Here is a 15402-nt window from a genome sequence, read left to right as displayed (position 1 = left end):
GACAGGGGTTGTTCTTTGACGCTGGGGTCACGGCCACAGACCCGGTCACCCCACTTTCATGTGTCCATGTTCAGGGAGAGTAAACAAACCGGGCTGTGAGCACAGGCTATAGCTGCATTACATGCGGCTGTGTTTTGGTGACAGAGTGCCTGAAACGTGATGCAATGGTAGGAGGTTGTGATCTAGTCAAAGGTGGCAACACCCAGCACTGGTTCTGTGCTCCATCAGTTGTAGTAGTTGAGCATCCATATCTGATCCTTAGATCAACTACACTACCTTTGTATATTTATGGAAAACAAGTTAGATCAATGATTTGTTTGTAGTCAGTGTTAGCACATCAGTCTCACATCAGCCCCTTCAACCCTCTGAAGACAAATTGCTGCACAATACCTTGTTTTCTAGCGCACCATTGAAAAAGTAGCATTCACAGACCAAATGATGGTATTTTCTGAGTAAATCTGAAATTAGTATTTCTGAGCCTGCCTGGGTGAAATTACTGGGGTACATTTTGCAACTATTCTTGTATATAAGTTCATGTTTTGGACACAAACTAAGTTTTTCTGATGAAATGAATATGAGAACTAGAATATTGCTTCATTATTTCGTCTTTCAGAGAAAGAACACAAGGAAAGAGGAAAGAACACAGTTATACAGCTGCAATGTGTGTTTGTATGTACGGTGGGAGTGGTTGCGCAGGAACAGCACTAGAGGCCTGAGAGGGGTAGGAGAGAGCCCCAGTTACTGAGTAACCCAGAGCAGCAGTCCCATACTCACCTTTCCCCTAATAGCCCTTCACCTTCCGAACCACGTGAAGTGGGCCTGTATGCTGACTCCCCATAGTGTGCACTCAAACACACACACACACACACACACACACACACACACACACACACACACACACACACACACACACACCGAGAAAGCTTAGTGATAGAGAATCTCTGCAGAAAACACAAAAGTATTATGTACAAGTTTCCCTTCACAGCAGAACATGCAAAATAGCAGCAGCTTAAAGGTGGAATATGTGTGAGTTTTACTGTCCTGTAACAAAATGAGCTGACTCAGAGTATACTGTGTCTGTTAAGATTTGACTTGGTTGTTGGTTTAGTACTTATGACTCACCTCACTGTTTCACAGATTTCTTGTTTTTTAAACTCATTTTCACATGCTTTAGAGCCCTGACACACCATGTGTGGCAGACTAGTGTTGTCTGCTGTGTGATCAGTGTGTTTGGCTTTAGTAAGTCCTCATCAGCGTCCATTTGGCAGATTGAGCATTTTGAATTGAAGCTGGCGTCAGCATTTAGAGAAGTTTCTCCATATCACGCCTCCCTTCACCTTTACTTTTTCCACAAGCGAAAAACCATCGGCTAACACTGCCATTGCAGAGCCAAACGTTATGTTGCCAGATGCATCTTTTTATCAGATGGATTCACAATTTGTATTCTGACTACATGACGAGCCTGTTTAATACGATTCACTGTGGTGTGCTAGTTTGTTTTGTTCATTTATCTGCAATGTTTTGGAGGATACACACAGACTACTGACTAGTTAAATCCTCTCAGGCAGGTACAGAGCGTACATGCATGTCGGCTGTAGCGTTTGCTGTGTGTTCAGGTGCAACTTTTAACAGAAGGCACGAGGTGATGCATCCGCCAGTCTTTTCAGTGCTAGCACTTTCAGGTCGGTTACTTTACTCTCAGTTTTGAAAAACATAGCTCAACCTTCCATTTCCAGCTACTCCCACTTTCAACTTTCAACTGAAAAATTGCCATAAAATCACAAAAATCATAACTATGAATGCTGACAAACCTGACAAAGCAGGATTATCACTCCAGTGACTGCATCTTTATATTGTTTTTCTTCTTCACGTTCTAATGGATTTTCTAATATTATATAATACTATTATTATTTTGAACACGTATCGTAATTATTTGTTTCACTTACAGGCCACTGTAAGCCACAGAGGCAGAATTCATTAGTCACTGTTTTGAGTTTTCAAAAAGTCTGCTTTAAAGGCTAAAGGCTAAATCTGAACTTTGTGGACCATAAACTACAGTTGTATATGGCTGTTTGAAGAAGTGTGTGGGAATGTGTGTACCTCTGTGCCAACAGAAAGCCACTCCTTCCTATTGTAGCTGCTGAATGAGTAAGATGTCAATGGAAAGTATGAGTCACTAGACCTACAACTGACAACAAAAATATTTAGCATGAGTAGGGAACTCGGAGCAGTCTGCAGAAGGTAGATTGGTGATTAGTGGCTTTATACACAGACTGGGAGTGGCTGTGACAAAACTGCTGGCCTGACATCATTAATCCATCCCAGCCCACACACTCTCCATGCCAGACTGGTAAGGGAGGTACTGGCTGAAAGACGGACTGCTAATTCAGTCCAGGGTGAGGAGCAGAACCAGAGCGATCCAGATCAGCCACACTGAAACCTTCGCCCCTTCCCTCATCATATGGGTGTGACTGGGAGCTTTTCTGGTAATGCCCTGTCTCAGAGAAAAAAAGGAGTGTGCGTTCTCACACTACAGAATGAATTCTTCCAGAGATATCAACTGAGTAATGAGTAAAAAAATGTGTGTCAAAAAAACAGTAGAAACATGTAAGAATGCAGCTCCAATGTAAGTATATTTTTTATGTTTAAGCAATTTGGCTTGCAAGTTTTGCAAAAGTGCCCATTACTGTTAATCAAGTATCAAATGAGTCTTAAAAATTTGATAAATTATTCATGTTGTTTAACATTGTGATGGAAAAGAGAAGCCTGGATAAGGAACTTCAATATGTGACTTCTGAAATCTCTAAAACATGCATTTGATTTCACCAGCTAACCCTAACCCTGCAGTGGACTCCCTGGAGTTTGGAGAACTGAATCATAAGCAGAGCATAATCACATTGTGAGTATTATGGAAGTTATGAACCTCTTTAAATAGCAATGAGCACAAACTAGCTAGTAAGAAAGTTCCTTGAATTATTCCACCAAACAAAATATGAAACGTTTTCAAATATTTTTTCATTTGTGTTGACATTCTTTTAGTGGTTTATCAACCTGTTGAAGGAGCTGTCATTTATTTACTGCTGTGCAGTTTATTTACAAATGGAGGAAAAAAAGGAAACTGTAGAAGTGAGATATCCTGTATTCATAAAGAAGTCCTCTGCTCCTAATTTACATTTCACGTAAAGGTATGATGTGTAAGAATTGAAACTACTCTCCGCCTGTCGAATTCATACTCCATCACAAATCAGGTCATAACTGCTGCTAACTATTAGCCGTGCAGTCAGTCCTTTTAGCTGAAATGGGCACAAGAACCAGAGCCGGACGAGAGGGCAACGGAATTGGACTTAGCATCCTCCGAGTGAACACAGTCGAACTGGGACTGAACACAGCCCCCCAGACCGACGCAGGCCAGTTTGAGGATGGGGAATACAGTACCGAACAGGACTCTGACTCCGAGCTATATTATTGGACTATCACCTCTTGAGACACAAGTAGTATTATAACACAGGATGGGTCGCAGCTGGTAAGCATGCTAACTACAGTAGTAGTTGTATCCCTGCAACACAATACATAGTTGTCTTTGACATGATATCAGAACTTTTACTTTTTCACATTCTGTTGATAATGTTAGTTCATTTTTTGAATGTTTTAAACATAAAAACTAACAATATCTTACACGTTGTACGTTTTTAAAGTAAAATCAAGACACAAGTGAGCCAAAGACAACAGAAACCTAACACAGAAAAGCTAGAGAAACATCCAAACACATAGTGACCAAGCAACAGAAATTACAATCCATGATATAAATCCACAACAATAATCCAAGGAAAAGATACATTTTCTCTCTGATATGCGAAAAGCAACAACTATGTCAGCAGTAGTGAAAAACAAAACAAAAAAACAGACCTCACAAATGACCTGTTTCTAGGTAATAGAACTCACATGCATGACTGTCACTCACATGCTGTAGAACTGATTCAGCTGTTCTTGTCTCGTCACAAGAAAATAACCAATAATTATCCACCAAACACAGCAGAAAATTCCTTATTATCTCAAAATAATTTGTCAAACTCAAATCTCATGACAACAAACAAGAAGCAAAATATGTCTTGTGGGACAGTAGGAAATAGAGAAGAGAGGGAGGAAACTTGTAGGATCGTTTTTTAGTTTTTTGTACGGTGTTCTTGTTTTGGAAAAGTGACAGCACTTTCATACTGTCAGTCTTGTTTGTATTTTATTATCCTTTCGAACAGTGCCTCTATGTGAAATACACATGCGCAATAAGTATTTACGCTGTACGCACCAAATTGAGTAATCATTCAAATTTACAAATCTGCCCGTGAATCACGACTGTTCAAGTTTATGGTGTTGACTCAGAAAATGAATCATGGAACCTGCGGAGAGCCCAGATCATCTGAGCAGCTGTCCCAACAAGCCGGGGGCCGGGGCCAGATCAGGCCCTGTTTTCACTGAGGAGGGGGGGAGAGGAGAGATGTGAAAACTTTCCACAGAATGTGTTTTAAACGGTCAGTTTCAAATCATGGAAGCAAATCAAATCCATGCAGAGAAAACAAGCTTTGGTATTTAACACAAAAGCAAAGAAAGCGTGTTAGTATCGAATGACTGGCGTGGCGGGTAAACTTTCCAGCCATTTCCTCCCATTCATACACCGAAAGGTCCTGACTTTCTCTTAAGTGATATCTTGGCTCCGGCATATGAAATGCTACAGATTGATCAAGAAGTAGGAAGCTGTGTTTGACCTGACATAGGAAATCACGGTAGGAAGTTAGATAAAATTCAAGAATGGAGGATCATGCTTTCACAAAACACTTCCACTTGTCTTGCAGTGTGATTTATGTGGATTTGTGCTGTTTCTGCCTTTGCCTGGGTTCAACATCAATAAAGGCAACATGCCAAATTATCAAGTAGAACTGTTATCAAAGGTTTTGTCTCAAAACCCTTATTATCATTGGAGTTTACTTTACCCGCTATGCAAAGTCTGTTTTTCCTCAAGAAAGGAGCATGTGCTCTCTTATACTTCTTTTGCTGAAACTTTGCAAAAAATGCAGTATTTATGACATTGTGAGTCCAGAAGCAAGTTTCTCATTACATTTTTATGTGTAAGATGAAAGAAAAAGTTATTTGGAATGTATAAATTATGGTTGTCGTGGAAACAGTGTGTGATTTTAGCTTGGCGCTCTCATACGTGGGTGGTCCAAACATGTGAGTCAGCGAAACAGACCACTCAGATTGCATCTGCTGTCACGATATGAGGGAAATTGTGAACTCTATCTATTTTTTATTCCCTGAAGAGCGGCCATATGGTCAAGCCTCCTTTCTGCTGGCGCAATCCTCAAACTCGGTTGTCTGGTTCAGTTTTCTCCAGATTACAGCCCAAAGATGAAGAAACACTGAGTCACATGCATCATGGCAGGACGATACTGTGTTATGTATTAAGAATGAACAATGGGTACTGTATGTCTTGGAGCCATACATATCACAGCAAAGTGTTTGCATTTGTTACATCAGGGTAATAATTCATCTGTTCTATGAAGAAGTTGAGCAGGTGGATCCCAGTAAAGGCTTCTTATTTCACCAGTTAAACCCACTTCAGACATGATGAGTAAACAGAGGGGATGTGAGGAGATTTTTCTCTTGACTGTGAGACTGGGTTCAGTACAGCAGGGTGCAACTCAACAACAGGACATGTTTCACACAGTAAAAAAAAAATAATTCATACCGTATCGATGAAGCTGCCTTCAACACAGGAGTTTGTGCTGCTGTGTCGTACTTTTCACCCTGTCATTTTGTTTACATACGTGAGAAACGACATACTATGAAATTAGCCAACGGTGTCTACTTTCTTTAAAAATAACATTGGCATATTTCATGCATTCTTTTATTTAACCCCCATCCAGAATAATATTATTGTGGAAATACGTACGTTTTCCTCTGAGAGTAAGATAAAAAAAAAAAATGACATTGTTGTCATATCGATCTGGTAAATATTGTTTAGCTTAGCTTAGCATAAGGACTGGAAATCTTCTCATCTAACAAACGACAAGACAGTAAATAACTATATTTCCTAAAATGTTGAACTATTACTTCAAGTACAAACAAGATAAAATAACAGCAACACATAAAGCTGCTATTGAATAAAATTTGGATAAAAAGAGACATCAAACCAGCAATCACTAATCAGAGTATTGGTTAAACCATCTGAAATAGCAAAAATTACTCAATTTAACAGGTACATGTATAGTCAATGGAGGATTTGATTAATACTTTGATTTAGGTGATTGTTTTTGACTTCCTGTTATAGTTGACTCTGGTTTGGTAAAGCAAAACATTGAATGGCTCTTTTTGCCAAGCTCACATTTGAAATTGTGAACCTCAAGACCTCAAAGTCTTTAGTGAATTTAATTTAGGTGGCCATTATTTCCAGGCACATAAGACATTTTATTTAGCATCAAATTTCCATTAAAGCACCCTCTTGGTTTAAAGAATGTGAAGTAAGTAAGAACCTGTTGGAAAGCCTATGGAGGCAAGACAACGTTCCTCTTTCCTCCAGACAGTGAAAAGATTGGGCCACTGATGAGCTCAGGGAGATGTAGCCTTCCACCTGCTCCCTGGCTCAGGCACCCTGGGGAGCAGGTCTGGATCACACCGTGCATGCAGCGCTCCTGCCCCAGGAGATGCCAGCCTAAGGAAGGCCTTGTCCAGACTTGCCAGCTTACAGTCAAACTGACTCGCGCCATACAGGTCAGGCCTGTTTTCTTCTGTCTAGCCTGGAGCTGTGTATGGGATAATTAGCAAACTTGGATGAGTATAACATTGGATTAACTGTAACACCTGAGCCACCGCCAAATTGTACGTCATCTTGTGTGAAAGGTTCGTTATGTGTGAAACAGGTCTGACATCTATTTCAAGAGCCAGATTCTACCACTTTTAAGTTTCCTTTGAGATTCTTGTCAAATTCTGTGAATGTTTAACAATTTGCATTACTGGAAAAGGAAAGGGGGGTAAAACAGATGGAAAGTGGAGATTAATATCAGTTTTGATAATTTGTTCTTTGAAAATCAACCAAAATAAATTTTTGATTAACAAAAATGCTTAGACTGCCTCCATGTGGTTTAAAACATATTTTTGTTTTGGGGTGAAAATCTCACATTTCCAAAAGGAGAGCCAGGAGTTTTTGTTTAGTTTTGTGGCTCAAACCTGAATATAATTAGTTACATTAATCTAACCAAAATGAAATAAACGCATGAATGACTTTCCCAAGATCCGGTCAACAGAAAAGACTTCATAGACCTGATCTTTGAGATTGCTCCTTTGATGAAATCATGTTGGAACATTTTGTAATTTGTTTTCAAATGAAAGGTCTCTGTCAAATATCACACCCAGGTTTCTGGCAGGTTTGATATCCATAACAAGACAAAATTACAGATAACTATGTCCTTCAGTTAGTCACTTAGTAACATTATAACTGCAACTTGATGGTTGAATAAGTGAAGTGTGGAAGGTCTTGCTGATTAATAAAAGCGCTAGCTAAAAAGACAAAGAAAGTAATGTCAATGTTCACTTCCGGCATTGCAAAAGTTTCTGTCATTACAAAAGGTTATACCTTTTAATGGTTTATTTTGGATATATATCATTAATAAAGTCATAGATCATTAATAAAGTCAAGTCATTAACATGAAAACCTCACCAAAATGTTTGGTGGGTATAGGATAAAGGGATGTGTAATACCACATCCGTCTTCAAAGTGCTCATGGAATCACTACTTATAACTAACAGTCAATGAAAGAGACCCCACAGTGTAAGTTTTCCCTGTATTCCATCATACACTTGATGCTGCATGTCTGTGTTGTACTGTGGTTCACTGGGAGGCTCAGGCCTTTGGGGACTAATAATGTCTGTCTGTCATGCATACTGTACTAGTCTCACAAATCCAAAGGTGAGAAGCATTAGCGAACAGTCCTAACAGATCCTCACACAGCTCGTGCTTGAGTGTGGCTGCGTTACACCAGGCCTGTGGGCATCAGCTGGGAAAACAAGCAGAGAGTGATAACAGATCAGGCACACATTCCAGCCTGGGCTATGCCGAGGGACAAAGCAGACCACCAATTCTCACACACGGTGATAGCGGTTAGCATAGGAGTAAGGGTGAGGCCTACAAAGGTGCACAGTTGGCGGTGTTTCAAAGAAATCCTCTGCTTTGATATGTATCTCATGTCACGGCCAGGTTGTGCGCAGCCGTGTGAATGCCTCTCTGAGAGAAGAAAACAAAAACATACATCTCACTGGCTTTATTCAGTGTCAGATGTAGGCTAGTCTGTTTTTAATAATGTGAGGAATGGTTTGGCACTGTAAGACCCAGGTGCTGACAGACTTCCCGACACGCTGAGCAGGCTTTCTGGGTCCATGCTGTGCAGGCCTGGCTGGGTCCGGCTGGACGGCTGAGTGCAGGTTGCCCAGCAGGCTGTGTTGTCTCAGCCTTCAGCCAGGGATGATAGATGGAGCTGGAAATGCTCCCAGAGAGGGGGTGAGCACATGTGTGGCAAGACGTGGCAGGTGGTGAGCACTGACTTGACAGCAATTAAATGTACAAATCTTTGATTAAGCTCATGGGAAGGCAGTCATTAGCAACAGTGAATCAGCTCTCCCCCAACACTCAAACACACAGGCACACATTTTTCATCCTGAGTAACACTAACACTACTGTATGAGTGAGTCTCAAAGTGACTAATATAATGTATAATGTTTTAAAGATGCAGTTTTTCAGTTCATATATTTCCCCTATATGTTTCTATGTCTGATAAGCACTTGAGCAAGGCACTCATATTAATAAATGTTTCTGTTGCTTCTTGTAAAAGGGGTTGTATTCAGAGATTTCCGCTTTAAAATTTAACAGAAACTGCTGATTTGAATGTCACTCAAGATAAACAATCTTTAAAGAGTTTTCCCTCTCCATTATGTACAATAGAAAATTACACATTTTGGTGACATTGCAGATACTGCTTTAATGCAAAGAGTAACAGGGCTACAGAAGTGGTCAGACAACCACACATTGTTTTAAATCAGTTATCTATGCCATTTGTTTGAAAGTGAAACCAAAAGTGAAATTTTATTTTCATCTATTGCATTGTAAAACATCGTGCACACACAGCTATGATAAGTACAGTAGGTCAACATTAAAGCTACAGAGTAGTTGCAAAATCAAATTTAAACATTAACCAAGGACAGTAGTATCTATGTAACTTAAAGGTTTATGTTGTAATTGTTGAATTTTACCTACAAAAAGTGTTTTGGTTAATATGGTTGGATTCTGAACTTGTTTCAAACCTCTTTGATTTTCATGCACAACTGCCACTTCATCTTTAAGTAATTAACCCAGTGAATAAAATAATGTTATAACTGATGTGAAATATGGCCAAGACTATGAAAAAAAGGCTGGAAAAAAATTATTCAACAAGATTGGGTAGAAAATATCAGGAAAAAGCAGCACTTAGGCTGTTTGTGTCCCCACAAAGGGTTAAAATGTGTGCATCGCTTGCCACAGGCAAGCAATAAATGCTATACCACTTAATCCAAATGCACTTTGGGTGGAAACAGTATACAAAGACTACTGTGTGCTTTCCATGGTAAAATGTTCCCCTAAAAAGTATGCTTCACATGACAAGGACATTTGCCTCTTCAAGTCTTGAAGTGTTGAAATCCTAGAATTAAATGCAACACATGCAAACCTCTTCCTGGCTTTAGGCCAATGTATCCAGTATTTTAATCAAATTAATAGATAAGTTATAAATTCACTATATATTTTCGGTCTCCAAACTAATCCCCAAACTGTTTAGTCAGTCCTCATGTGACTTGGTGAATTATACCTCAGAACTCAAACTATGAGAAATCCAAGTTCTGGAAGATGCTAAATTCTCCTGAGTTATCTTAGTTAGCAGTGCTCTTTATCAGGAACATGGTACATTCAGAAGTCTCACACATGAGGGAGAGGTGTCACCTTTACTCACAGTATATCACACACCTAACAAGTCCCTTCAGAGTTGCCACTGTCTTCCTGTGGGACTCGGGGTGGTAATTGCCATCCTCTCCCCAGCTCACTAATGAGAGCCAGGTCATTGCCTATACCAAGGCGACCCTGGGTTTGGACATATCTCACTGTCTATATCCCATAATCTAATTGTCTAGGAAACATAGGAATGCTTACAGCTTTACACCTGAAAAGCCCCCAGTGAATTCAATCAATTCTCAGTCGCCACTCATGATTACTGAATAGAAATCACAGCTCAGAGCTATAAATTTATGTTTTATTTAAACAGGTTTTTAGAGGCAAAATGTCTCTATTTTGGGAGCAGATTTACAATCTGAAGCTTTTTAGAATACTGTCTGTAGAGGGATTTTTTGTGTGAAAGCAAATTAGTGAACAGATTCAAGATGTGATCAAATTTGTAATAGAAAGAGTATGCTTTTCTTTCTCCTTAAAACCCTGAATGTCTAATTTTAGAGCAAAGCTCTTCATCCTCTGTGGCTGTGAGTGTGCTGCTCGGCTCCTTTCATGGGAATCTGTCACCGTGGAGATATGAAGGTGCTCCCTCTCTGCCAAAGCCAGGAGAGACAGCAGCACATCCCACTGGACCAAATCTATCCTCAGAATTACACCAGTAGCCTCTTCATGATGAGATAATCAGAGACATAGAGCTTGATGTGACACTGTTACATGTCAAATGTTTTGTACCTGAAATAAAATAAAAACTGAAATATTTTGAACTGAAATAAAAACAGTAAAACAGACTTATGTCCATCATGTTACCCTGGGCCATGCTATACCTTACATCCTACTCTGTAAACTGATTAAATTAACAAATCCTGCACTTTTTCATTCATAATGGAGATAATGTAGCAAGTAAAAATGAGACTTTTGATTAGCTTTAAACCACAAAAACAAACTTTCTAGAAAATGGTGAATAGATAAAGTCTTTAAAGTCACTCTGTGATGCATTACATATAAATGTCCATTATTTGTCTCCTCTGCTAATCAATAGCCTAACAATCAATTATAATGATAATATTAACCCCTTTTATGGAAAACCTTTGTCCCAGGACAAATGTTGTCCATAACTGCTACTGTTCCACAATCTTCACCAGCTAGCCTAATGATTGGTTTGTCAGTAGTATTATTCTTGCTGAAAACAGTGGCTACTAGAGACAAGCTTGATGAGAGTGAAATTTGAAGACTCTAAAGACTCATTTCCTCTGCATGGTATAGCTCAGTCCAAACTCGACTCGCTTTTTTATAACCAGGTACTTCTCTCGTTTTGTTATCCACTGTAGATACTACTCCCTCAATGTAGGTGGGAATCTTAACTGATTATCATAGCACTTGGTCAACTTTCCACGGCACAGTTTGGCAGGCTGGCATTTCTGTCTTGAGTGAATTAAAAAATTGATGGTAGCAATGCCCCAGAAAAAGTACCAGACACTATATACCTGGTATTTTATACTTTATTCTTTTGCCTATGGAAAACCAAAAAATAACTTTCCAAACAAGTTGAGTTGAGCAGTGCATGCAGTGCGTGAGGCATAAAATGCTCTCCAGAGCTGAGGGGGATATTCTCTTTGGGTTTGTTGTCACTATGAGCGGGCCTTGTGACTTACACATAGTAATTTGATCAATTGTTATTATGAAGATGTAGATTAGTGGAACTTTAAATCAGGTGTGTCACTAATCTTAGTCTGTTGTGTTTAGATTATCGTGCTGTCAATGAACTGGTCTTTAACTGCTGTCTGAATCTGACACTGCTGATGAAATGTATTTCTGATGATATTTTTGTTGTGATGAAGTCAAGATGTTGCTCACGTCACATCATCATATTAAGAGAGTTCTTGTTAGATAATCAATAGCATTTCCTCGGTCTTGTTTTATTTCTCCATGTTTTCCTGCTCCTCCCCTCTTCTAAGAATACGCTGGTCGGCCTAATCACAGGATCCGACCCAGGCTGGAGGTGCATGCCTTTGCACATGGCAGCACAAATTAAAATGTCTCCTGCCGCCCGCCTCTAATTCCCTGGCACTATGCCCTGGCCTGTCCCACGAATTACAACCAGACCTCTCCATATGGTGCAGCCAGCATGGGGCAGGCCAGTTTATTGACATGAGCTCCTCCCTGAACTCTAAGTCAATAACTGAGTAGCTCAAACACACACATTTGGCCGGCCACAGAGTGCAATCTCTGTAACATTATTAGGAGCAATAGTAAAGGGACTAGGAGAGTATCAACAGGATTTTTTTGTCCCTTATCTAAAGGAGACTACCACTGGATACCACAAGCCATACGTTAGACAGAGAAAGAATCAAGACATTATCCACTCCTTGATCATTTAATCCCCCAGGAGCTGCACTGTGTGATTCTTGAGCAGGGGTCTCTGGATCACTCCCAAGTCAAGACTGAAAACAAAAAGAGATTAGACCATTTCCAATGTGGCTCTTTGGCTTTTTAATCTAAATTTGATTGTGTTGCTCACAGTTAATCATTTCAAAGACTTGTCCTCTCCCAGATGATTTGAGGTTTGTAGTTTTTTTTTTCATCTGCTATAATCTCTGTTATTAAGTATTATTATCCCTCAGCCACTGAAATGTGTATTGTTTGCTCATAGATAATAAAATGGTGGTGAATATTTCCTTTTAGAAGCTTTATCAGTCAAGACATAGAAATTGGTCATTTTGATTAATTCATAGGTTGATGCTATTTTTGGTCAAATCAAAAGAGTTACTTTAAAAGCACAGACCAATGTGAAATTACCATAGCAACAGTGCAGAGTAGGTGGCGATACCTGTATTATAATTCAAAAGAGTATGACCATTAACAAATGTCATTAAAGTGTATTACGCAACAAATTGAAATTTTATTAGTAATGTCCTAATTAGGATAATAATAGAATCAGAAATAGCTAACAAATTATCAAATCAAGTCAAGGGTGTATTCTGAGTTGTAAGTGGAACATTTTGTCTTTGAACATTTTTGACCTAACAGAGAACATTTTGTTTCAGTTTTTATGTCTGTAACAAAACATAAACACATTTTATAGCCTCTTTATACATATAAAACCTTCAAAAATAAAAGTTTAGACAATACATTTCAGGATAAAAGAAGTAAGGGGAGGTTACAGACTGAGCATTTAAGCTTCAATCATTGATAACTTGAAATAAAATGCAAGAGTGTTTACCACAACAAAGCTGGTTGCTCAAAAGATGAAAAAAGAACCTATGCTATAAATTTGAAAAAAAGAGGTTTATGGTTGCCATTTCCTTTACTTTGTTCTCTACTGCGTGTACCACTGGTTGACTTTGTCACCACTATTATGTCGGCTTCTCAGCTTTGTTCAGATGAAGAAATTAATTAAAAAGCAGACACTCAGAATGCTCTATCTGTGACCCTTTCTGTTGACTATTTGAAACACAGGCATGTTGTCATTGTAAGCATGTATTGATAAAACAATAAGCTAAATTCCTGGGGCCTCATTACAGAAAATGTTTGTAACTACTTGTCCTATCTTAAGTGTCATAGATAGGAAAAATCCTATCTTCCTATTGCAGAATCAATTCCTAAACTCATGGCTGTGTTCTATATTCAGACCTGGTATGTCCGCTACATTCAAGCTCTTGCCAAATGAGTTCACACAATGCTGATTAAGCTTATCACCACCAGGTAAATCTCTTTGTAGTATACCAAAGTCTCTAAATCTGGTGTCTGTGGCAACATTCTCGTGCTAGTGATGTGTTTAATGCCAACCAGCAATAACTGGTTTCCCAGAGTTGAAGTGGGCAGCAGCAACTCTACGCCAGAGCTTATATGTCATAAGCACATGTCCACAGTGTTGTGTAATTATGCTCACTGTCAGAAGGGGGGGGGGGGGGGGGGGGGGGGGGGGGGGCAAACATTTTGCGTGTTTAGAATGTACAGGAAGCCGCCTGTATCCTTGACAAGGGATGTTTCATGTCACTTGTCACTGGCTAGCTAGCTTGCTTTAATGGACAAGAAAAGACAGGCTTCAGTTTTAGCTTCAGTTTCAGCAATAAATTCGAGGCTTTAATTGTGTCAGTGTTATGGGAAGTTTTGTTCCAAATTATCAGCCCAGGATAAAGATTTGAACGGATGTAGCACATCGATCAAATTCAAAATGAATTGTGTTGACATGTATTACACAAAACATGGCCTGGGAAATGTAAAGCATCATCACAAGGTTTGAGTAACCTTTCAATCATAATGTTATGGTGTTCATGTTGTTCCTTGTATTCATTTATTTATTTCATATTTGCCATACAGACCTAACAGCAGTGGTGCTGCCATTATTGGCAGTTATTTTGAATTAAGAATAGGGTCTATGCCATCTTAATAGGGTCTATTTCTGACTTAACTGAACTTCCTATTCTAAGATAAGAAAGGATTTTGTCCTAAATGCAGTTAGAAAAAATGTTTCTGTTATACAAACATTTCTATAAGTTATCCTATACTGAGATAAGATAGGATTTCAGACATAGGAAGTTTCTGTAGAAGTTTCGGCAGATATGTAAATTCAATACAGTGTAGAGTAAATGTACTTTGATGGGGGACGGCCCAGAGACCAAACTGACATCCTTAAACTAAAAACCAGACAATGATGTTGTTGTTGAATGTGTTATCAGAAGACAAATCTTTGACCGCAATAGAGATGGGACAAATGCTGTGGTTGGAACACAGAGACTGACTGCCTCCACCTGCAAGCCAGTGCCAGACTTTTTCAAACACATGCTGCTTTGTTAGGATCAGCGATCAGTGTTTGTCAGCCGCATTAAATGTTGTTGATGGTGTTGTTTTCAAATGTCCTGCTGATACTTGGTTCTCGCCTACACGTATCCTGGATGCGGATTATTAGGCAGGGTCTCAGGTAACCGATATGTTCCTGGATAAAACGTAAACAAGCATGAAACACCTTATGACACACAAGAGTAGAGGGGACACAGAATCTAATACACTTATGAATAATTTCATCACCAGTTGAATGACCTACTGCTGCAGTGGGATATCTTTTCCTATTCCCTGCCATTGATGAGTTGATGAGTGATTAATACTTTAAAACTCATGACTTATGGCAAGGTAAAGCCAGCCAACAATGAATACTAACATGTGTCCTTTAACTAAATAAAAAGGCCATTTTGATAACAACAAACCAAAAAATGGCTTAAGTGGCCAATTCAACATTTGTTAGGCTGAACAGCTCTCTCAATGGAAAACCAGAGAGCCACAATTCATAGTTGTCAGTCATGAAAACATCCTGGGGCAACTGAGCAGCTCCATCCACAACAGACAGTCAACAATCTTTGTGGGCTTACAGGTATTAAGTTGGGACT

General features: G+C 39.3%; 1 long non-coding RNA gene across 1 annotated transcript; it reads left to right on the top strand.

Annotated features, from left to right (window-relative positions):
- The first annotated feature begins 2387 nt into the window (after positions 1 to 2387).
- On the top strand, positions 2388 to 10804 carry LOC123986285. Its single transcript, XR_006828834.1, has 3 exons — positions 2388 to 2626; positions 2830 to 2899; positions 10520 to 10804. It is a non-coding gene; the product is annotated as an uncharacterized LOC123986285 (long non-coding RNA).
- Positions 10805 to 15402: the final 4598 nt, after the last annotated feature.

Source organism: Micropterus dolomieu, linkage group LG17, assembly GCF_021292245.1.
Source record: "Micropterus dolomieu isolate WLL.071019.BEF.003 ecotype Adirondacks linkage group LG17, ASM2129224v1, whole genome shotgun sequence".
Taxonomy (NCBI): Eukaryota; Metazoa; Chordata; class Actinopteri; order Centrarchiformes; family Centrarchidae; genus Micropterus; species Micropterus dolomieu.
Note: the sequence above shows the minus strand (reverse complement) of the source record. Positions and strands in the feature narration are given on the sequence as shown.